Source organism: Apium graveolens, unplaced genomic scaffold (assembly GCF_009905375.1).
Source record: "Apium graveolens cultivar Ventura unplaced genomic scaffold, ASM990537v1 ctg5309, whole genome shotgun sequence".
NCBI classification, from domain to species: Eukaryota; Viridiplantae; Streptophyta; class Magnoliopsida; order Apiales; family Apiaceae; genus Apium; species Apium graveolens.
The window spans coordinates 10,759-19,188 of NW_027418922.1; the positions used below are offsets into that span (position 1 = coordinate 10,759).

Sequence of the window (8,430 nt, forward strand, 5' to 3'; positions counted from 1 at the left end):
TATACTAATTACTATTTTTTTTTTCTGTATTATATGTAAAATATGTATACAAGTACATAGGTTTATGTATGTCTCAGTTCATCTTCACTCTACGTCTGTTTCAGTTCATCTGTAGATCTTTCACATGTGACATAGGTCTATTATCCAATATTTGCGATCATTAGATCATGAAAAAGAAAAGGACTTGCCGCTGAATCTTTGCTATTAAAAACATGAAACATATTGTTAATGATATGTCATCCAACTGTATAACCAATCAATTAATGGGCTGAGCTACGTTAACACTGGAAAACAATATTAAATACAACTGATTTAAATTCGACTGTGGTTAAATTTGACCGCAGACGGTCGAATCATTTGGACACGGCTAAATTCGACTGGCCTTGGTCAAATTCAAATGATCGTATTTAGACAGTCGTATTTACAACCAATTTTAACTGAAATGGTTGAAATTAAAACGGTCGAAATTAAACCGGTCGAATTTAGCCCCTAAATTCGACCAATTTTTTTTCAACCGAATTTAGCCCTTAAATTCGACCAAATTTTTTTTCCGGTCGAATTTAGCCCCAATCAAAAAAATGGTGGGAATTTTCCCGCAAATTATTTATTTGACACTCCTAAATTCAACCAATTTCAGTCAAATTTTATATTTAAAAATAACGAGAAATTTACCCATACTTTTGAAATTTTCAAAATAAAAGGTGAGGGAAATTTCCCGCCCTTTTCGAAGTTATATTTCAATGGAATTCGGTTGTATTTAGAATTTTTCAGAATTTTAATTTATAATAAAAAAAATTATCTAAATGTTAGTGAATATTTTGAAATTATGAATTTGGGAGTGAATAAAAGTTATCCAAATAAAAAATTTATTTCTTGAAAAAAATAAATTAAGCGCTATAAAAAATTTTAAATTTCTTTTTTTGTTAACAAAATAAAATTGATGCTAGTTAATTGTACTAGTCAAACTGATACTTGACTTTTAAAATGACAAACAAAATAAAATTATTTTAATCTGAAACTTTGGTTATATATATATATTAGCATCCATACGGTTGAATCGATGAAAAATATTTATAGAAAAAATTGAAACACAAATTTAGGACTAAACACTAATTAATTGTACTGGTCAAACAGAAACCTGACTGTTAAAATGGCAAACTAAATAAAATTATTTTAAACGAAAATTTTGATTATATAACTAATATATATCAATCGACATCCATACGGTTGGATCTCTGAAAAAAAAATTTAAAAAAAATTGAAACACCAATTCAGAACTAAACACTATGTAGTTGTACGAGTCAAACTGATGTTTGACTATTAAAATGACAAACCAAATAAAATTATTTTGATATGAAACCTTGGTTATATCACTAATATATATATATCAATTGACATCCATACGGTTCATTTGATGATTTTTTTTAAAAAAAAATCGAAACACCAATTCGGAAATAAACACTTTGTAGTTGTACCAGTCATATTAATGTTTGACTATTAAAATGGCATACCAAAAAATTATTTTGATCTGAAACTTTTGGTTATATCACTAATATGTATATTTATCGACATCCATAATATTGGATCGATAAAAAATATTTTAAAAAAAATCGAAACACCAATTCAGGACCAAACACTAGGTAGTTGTGTTAGTCAAACTGATATTTGACTTTTAAAATGACAAACCAAATAAAATTGTTTTGATCAGAAATTTTGGTTATATCACTAATATGTATATCTATTAACATTCATAAGGTTGGATCGATGAAATTTTCTTTTAAAAAAATCGAAACACCAATTCAGAATTAAACACTAGGTAATTGTATTAGTCAAACTGATGTTTAACTTTTAAAATGGCAAACCAAATAAAATTATTTTGATCTGAAACTTTGGTTATATCACTAATATATATATATATATATATATATATATCGACATCCGTAAAGATTAATCGATGAAAAATATTTTTAAAAAAATCGAAACATCAATTCAGGACTAAACCGTAGTTAGGTGTACTAGTCAAACTAATACTTGACTTTTAAAATGACAAACCAAATAAAAATATTTTGATCTAAAACTTTGGTTATATCACTAATATGTATATTTATCGACATCCATAAGGTTGGATCGATGAAAAATATGTTTACAAAAATCAAAACACCAATTCTGGACACTAATTATGTTTGTATTTTTTTTTGTATTTGTGTACTTTCTTATTCGTGTGCCAAATTTTTGAATCCAGATACTAATTTTTTATATCGTTTCTTATCGTATTCACCTGTTGTGTACCAAAATTGTCAACCGGCTCTAGTTACGGTGCACATTATTTATGTGTAATCGAAACCATTCAACTACTCAAACTTATATGCACCTCATTCTTATCCCCTCGCTAATTTCACAATTTATTTAAACTAATAAATTTTCATTTTCTAACATCGAATCCAATTCATTTTCTAACATCTAATCCATATTTTTACAAATAGTTTTTTAGAAGAGCAGAATTAAAAAAAAAAAAAAAAGATTGTAATATTTTGATAATTTTCCTTTAATTTGTTATATTTAATGATATGTTCGTATATGTAATAATAGGATACATATATTTCTTGACAAATATTCTACAAAAAAATAGTAATATATATATATATGATTTATATATTTAAACAAAAAATATTTAATATCAATAAATTTATACTAAAGTACGTGTAATACTTTTTTAAACATTGGTGCTATTTTTTCGAAATAGATTTTTGAGTGTTGGTTAATGGCTCATATTGGGGGCATGCCTCTCTCTCTTCCATCTCTCTCTCTTTCTCTCTCTTCCATCTCTTTCTCTCGCTCTCCCCCCTTCACCGAGGTAAGCCCCTGCTCCCCGAGCTAACTCCTTTTTCTGATTAGTGTTTATATGGGTGTATGTATAATCATGTGGAAGTAAACGCGACAAAACTGCAGCAATGGTAGCATTGATAAAGCAAATTTCATCAATATTGTTAGCACATTCAAGGTGTTTGATGGAATGCTTAGCAGAAAGAAGATATGGTTTTAGTGTATAATAATTGTAATCATCGGATTGTTCGAGCCACATGAGCTGGTTATGTTAATATTTTGTTTTTATTCATTTATTTTTTACAGATTTTTGTCGTTTAAATTGCCGATGATATTGTAATAAATTGCCACAAGAACTTGCTTACTCAATATTTCAATACCAAAACCCAGATGGCATGAACGGTGAGCTGATTTTAGTCAAGAATCAATACATGAAGCCTGAACCAGATGTGCTACTCAAGAGTGGTCATGTCCGTCAACCAAAGCCCAAGTCTAATGATGTTGTTGCTCTTTTTTTTAAACTAGATGTTGCTGCTCTTTATCGGTTATCACGATAATCTTCTGTTGTTATTGGTTGTTTGTAATGGTGTTTTGGTCGAGTGGCCGGATTCTTGAAGTTCATCGGAATATAGAAATTTTCCTGTTTCTGACAATTTTTTTTTTTAAATCTAGTTTTGGTTAATTCAACTGAATACAGTTGAATTTAGAATCGTATATTCAACTATATAAGGTCGAATTAAGCTATGGGCGGGACTTTCAAAATTTTTCAGAAATTTATTTTTTTTGAGTTGGATTTTTTTATTTTAAGTGAAAATATTGATTTGACCGCCTTCGGTCGAATTTGGGCGGTCAAATTTAAGCGGTCGTATTCATCCAGTCGTAATTAGCCGGTCGAATTTAGTTAAATACGACTGAACTCCTAAATTCGACTCCCATTATTACAACCAATTTTTTTCAGTCGAATCACCACAAGAGTTTCCAATAATGCCAACAGAATTTTATAACGGAAGTCATTCTGTTGCAAATTAGTAACAAATTGCTAACGGAACTCACAATATTAAAAAATATATATATAATAGTAACGAAGACCCAACGAAACAGTAACATATATTTACCAACGGAAAATTTTGTTGGTAAAATAAGCGGAAAAGATCCCGCGCAAATCTACCAACGGAGCTGCCAACAGATTACTATCAGATATTTGGTAATGAAATGGTAACGAAATTACAATGAATTAGTAAGGAAGTGCCAACGGAGAATTTTCCATTAGTATTACATTGCTAAGTCGTTACAAAACTAGATCGGTTATTAAATGTATGCCTCACATTTAATATTAACAACCTACTCGTTAGTAAAAGCAGTAGTTGTGCTGCATCTCTGATTTCTTAACCTTTTATTCAAAAATTAATCTACTTTCATACTATTTTTTCTCATCTTCTTCAAGATCTGATCCTCACAAATTATCACAACATATCTCTTTGAAAAATATTAAGGTAAGTTTATTTTTATTATTTTTGGCAATTAACTTGTGTTTTGGGATTCTTAAACGCAGATAGTTAGTATTTTGTTTGCATTATGTAGTTTAGCTTGTAATTAATTTTAATTAGAAATATTTTGCCATGTCCTAAGTTTTGTAAAGTTTTTGTTTGTATATATGTCTCGATCGCCCCGAAACATAGATGATAATAAAGGTAGTTAAGTTCCTAGTTTTCTAAACAGTAGTACATATTTTTATGTTGTTAATGTACTGTGCTATTCAATTTTAATTTTAATTTTATAATAAATTAGTTTAGCAAGTTTTTGGATGGGAGATTGGGCGTTGGTCGTGTAAACCCGATTCATGTTGTCTTTTTTTATTCCAGACTCACTTTTCAAAAAGTAAAATATGTACATGTATAAATATTTTAATTATGAATATTTTTTTAGGTTATTAAAAGTTAAGCATGGATAATAATAGAGGTTGGATGTATCAAAGGATTGATAGTGGAGGATATTTAACTTCGGCTTTTGTAAATGGCTTGGAAAGCTTTATGGAATATGTTATATCTCGAGAAGAATCTATGAATGGAACAAATATTCAGTGTCCATGTTTCAAGTGTGAGAGTGGTAAATTCTGGAATGCGGAGACAGTAAAATTGCATTTAATAAAGAAAGGGTTTGTAAAAGATTATTATGCGTGGGATCGACATGGAGAGCCATATGTTTCTAGAAAAAGGGCATAGCAATCCTCCCCACATTACTCCAATAAAACTGGTGGAAGAGATGATGATAACCTAATGTACAACATGGTGATGGATGTTGTTGGTCCAAGTTTTGATCCAGAAATTCCAAATGCAGAGGCACAAAAGTTGTATGATATTTCGAAATCTTCAGAAAGAGAGTTATATGAAGGTTATGAAACTTCTCAGTTGTCTGTCATGGCTCAAATGTTAAGTTTAAAATCTGATCATCATTGGTCAGAGGCATGTTATGATCAAACGTCCCAGTTCTTCAAAGGCATCTTGCCTCAGAATAATGCATTTCTTGATAGCTTTTACAGTACGAAGAAGTATATGGAATAGTTGGGGCTTCCTTCAGAGCATTGTTCGACTCCATGGAACATCTTTTGGTGCACTTGCCATATGAAGCATGCATTGCAGGTCCTATACAGTATCGTTGGATGTATCCTTTCGAAAGATTTTTACGGCACTCGAAGAATAATGTAAAAAATAAAGCTCGGGTTGAAGGATCAATATGCAATGCTTTTTTCGTTGAAGAAGCTTCCAATTTTTTCTCACACTACTTTGGCCAACATGTCCAGACAAAACATAGGAAAGGTTCCCAGAAATGATCCTAATGGAGCTGAGGAGAGTTTGGAGGGAAATATTTCTATATTTTCTCATCCTGGACGTTCACATGGGAGTGTAAGAACTCGTTACCTTGATGATCGAGAATATATGGCGGCGCACAACTACATCTTGTTTAACTGTCCAGAGATTGCACTATATACCGAATATGTTTATTTTGTCATTATCGCATACGTACTTACCTCTCCCTATTAATGAATATTAGTTTTGTTATATGATTTTTTTGTGTAATCAGGATTTTCATAAATCAACTTCGGGAGCATAATCCACTTATGTCTAGTGTTGAAGTTGATCGGTGCTTGGAAAGTGATTTTGCAATGTGGTTCAAACATTATGTAAGTTAATTGCTGCTTTTATAAATAGTATTAGATAACTGCATATTAACTGTTTTTTCATATACGAATAGTCACTACTAATGATTCCAGGTTCAAAATCCATTATTGGTACCAAATGAATATGTTCGGGATATTTCATCAGGACATCTTCGTTCAGTTAAGTCGGTACCAATTTACTATGTGAATGGGTACAAATTTCACACTCGAGAATATGGGGCTGATAGATCGACGTTCAATAGTGGAGTATGTATCAAAGGATCGAATTACAGCGAGACATTTAATGATTATTTTGAAATAATTGAAGAGATTTTAATTGTCGAGTATCCTCGCTCACCAGTGAAGAAAACTGTTTTGTTTAAGTGTGAATGGTTCGATCCTACACTTAATGTTGGAACAAAAATTCATCCAAGTTATAATATGGTTGAGGTCAATAAAAGAAAGAAATTGCGTGTGTATAAACCATTTGTACTAGCAATGCAGGCCATGCAAGTTTATTTTTGTAACTATCCAAGTCTTAGACGAGACAAGGTTGATTGGCTAGTTGTATGCAAAGTAAAGGTTCGATCACTTACTGAACTTTCTCAAACCCCAACATCACATCAAGAGCCGTTCCAAAATGATATCCCTACACATTTAAATGATATTAGTATAGATGATATTCCTACACATGTAAATGATGATAGTGGAGTTGAAGTAGATTTGGATGATGGTGATGATACTCCGGAAGAAGAAATGGAATATGAATCCGAAGAAGACGAGTCTTCAAAAACGGAAGATAGTGGCAATTGTGAAGATGATTATAGTAATTCTTCTGAATATTTGTAAGTTTTATTCATACATATATAATTATCTTAGTATATGTGATAATATTACAATTATAATTGTAAGCTATTTAATACATATACATACATATTATAATAATATATTATATATTATATGTTACAAAATATAGGTAACAAGTTATCTAATATTATATTTTAAATAATAATTGTGAAAAATATAAATACAGGACATAAGTTGTTGGGTTGGGGTTTTTAGAGAGCAACGAGGGTTTCTATGTGTGAAGGGGCGGCGACAAGAAACTAGAGTTTTTCATCAAGCTCGAATGAAGATGAAAAAATTGGCATCTTTTATAGATGTATGTATCTTATATTCATTTCCTTTTCATGTGTGTGTATTCAATTCATGGGATTTTATTTCTCTTTTTTATATTTTGTTACTATGTGTATAAGTATATATATGTGTGTGTGTGTGTAATTGATTGAAAGTGTCTAAAATAACAATTTATTGACTCAATTGACTCAGTTGCTATTAAGTATTGCTGTTATTCTCATCAATTATGCTTCTGTTTCTTTTAGTTTCTATTAGTTTCTTATCGTTTCATTGGTTGCTTCTGTTTCTCTGTTATTTGCTTAATCCATCTTAACTGGTGTAAGTTTAATTCATGTTATCTACTTTATTATAGCCACAAATGAGAAGATTTAGGAGCCGTGCTGAAAATGTAATGTCTAATTCTGTTCAGGCCGTACCAGCTCTTTCCGGAAAGCCTGCACAAACTGAATTTGGACAGCGCGTTCCCACTCAGAGTTATGAACTGTTCTAAAGTAGTGACAGTTGTTCTAGGCTGATTTTTATTACATATCTTTACTGCTGTCCAAGTAGTGAGTTATGACAATTGCTAAATTTTTTTTAACAGAAATACTTTTAAACAGAAAGGTATTTATGATTTTATTACATATCTTTACTGTTGTCCAAGTAGTGACAATTGCTAATTTTTTTAAACAGACTTTGTGTGGAGACAGTCGGACAAAATTATTTATGATGGTTGGAAAGATTGCGCGAGGAAGAAGTATTCTGAGCTTGTTTCGGTAGCTCGTTCTAACTGGGAAAAGTACAATAGACAAGATAAAAGATTTGAGAAGAATGTCTATTTAAAATGGGTTGAATATTGGAAAACACCAAAAATTTAAACAAAGTCTGTGATACAGAAAAAAATCATCGTAGCAGGGTTGATGGCCGCCCTTCAACACATACTAGTGGGTCCGCTTCTCATAGGACTATTGCAGCTCGTTATGTAAGGATTTTTTTTGCTCAAAATTTTGTAATTAATTTTTTATAAATCCTAGAAGCATGACAGGTAAAAGCTAATGTGGTTTGGATATTGAATGAAAATATTATTTCAAGTTAAAATACAACATTCACTGAATCTAGAACCACCTCTTATTTATGAAGTATTGTTTCGTATATAAACCAATGGTGTTTAGAAAGCTTTCTTGCCTGGGAAAGCTTAGGCTCAAAAATATGTGAATTTATTTGTTTCCGACCATATTTGGATTGTTGTTACCAGATTTATTTTTGTTTTATGGTTTGTTTAAAGTTAGACCAGGTAATTGAGAGCCGGCATTCTTTAATTAGGGGAGTTGTTA

The 8,430-nt window shown here is 30.8% G+C and overlaps 1 long non-coding RNA gene across 1 annotated transcript; it reads left to right on the forward strand.

Moving 5' to 3' along the window:
• The first annotated feature begins 7,049 nt into the window (after positions 1–7,049).
• Positions 7,050–8,037, forward strand: LOC141702597 (uncharacterized). The gene is made up of 3 exons (XR_012567189.1): positions 7,050–7,142; positions 7,527–7,608; positions 7,790–8,037. It is a non-coding gene; the product is annotated as an uncharacterized LOC141702597 (long non-coding RNA).
• The last annotated feature ends 393 nt before the right edge of the window (positions 8,038–8,430 follow it).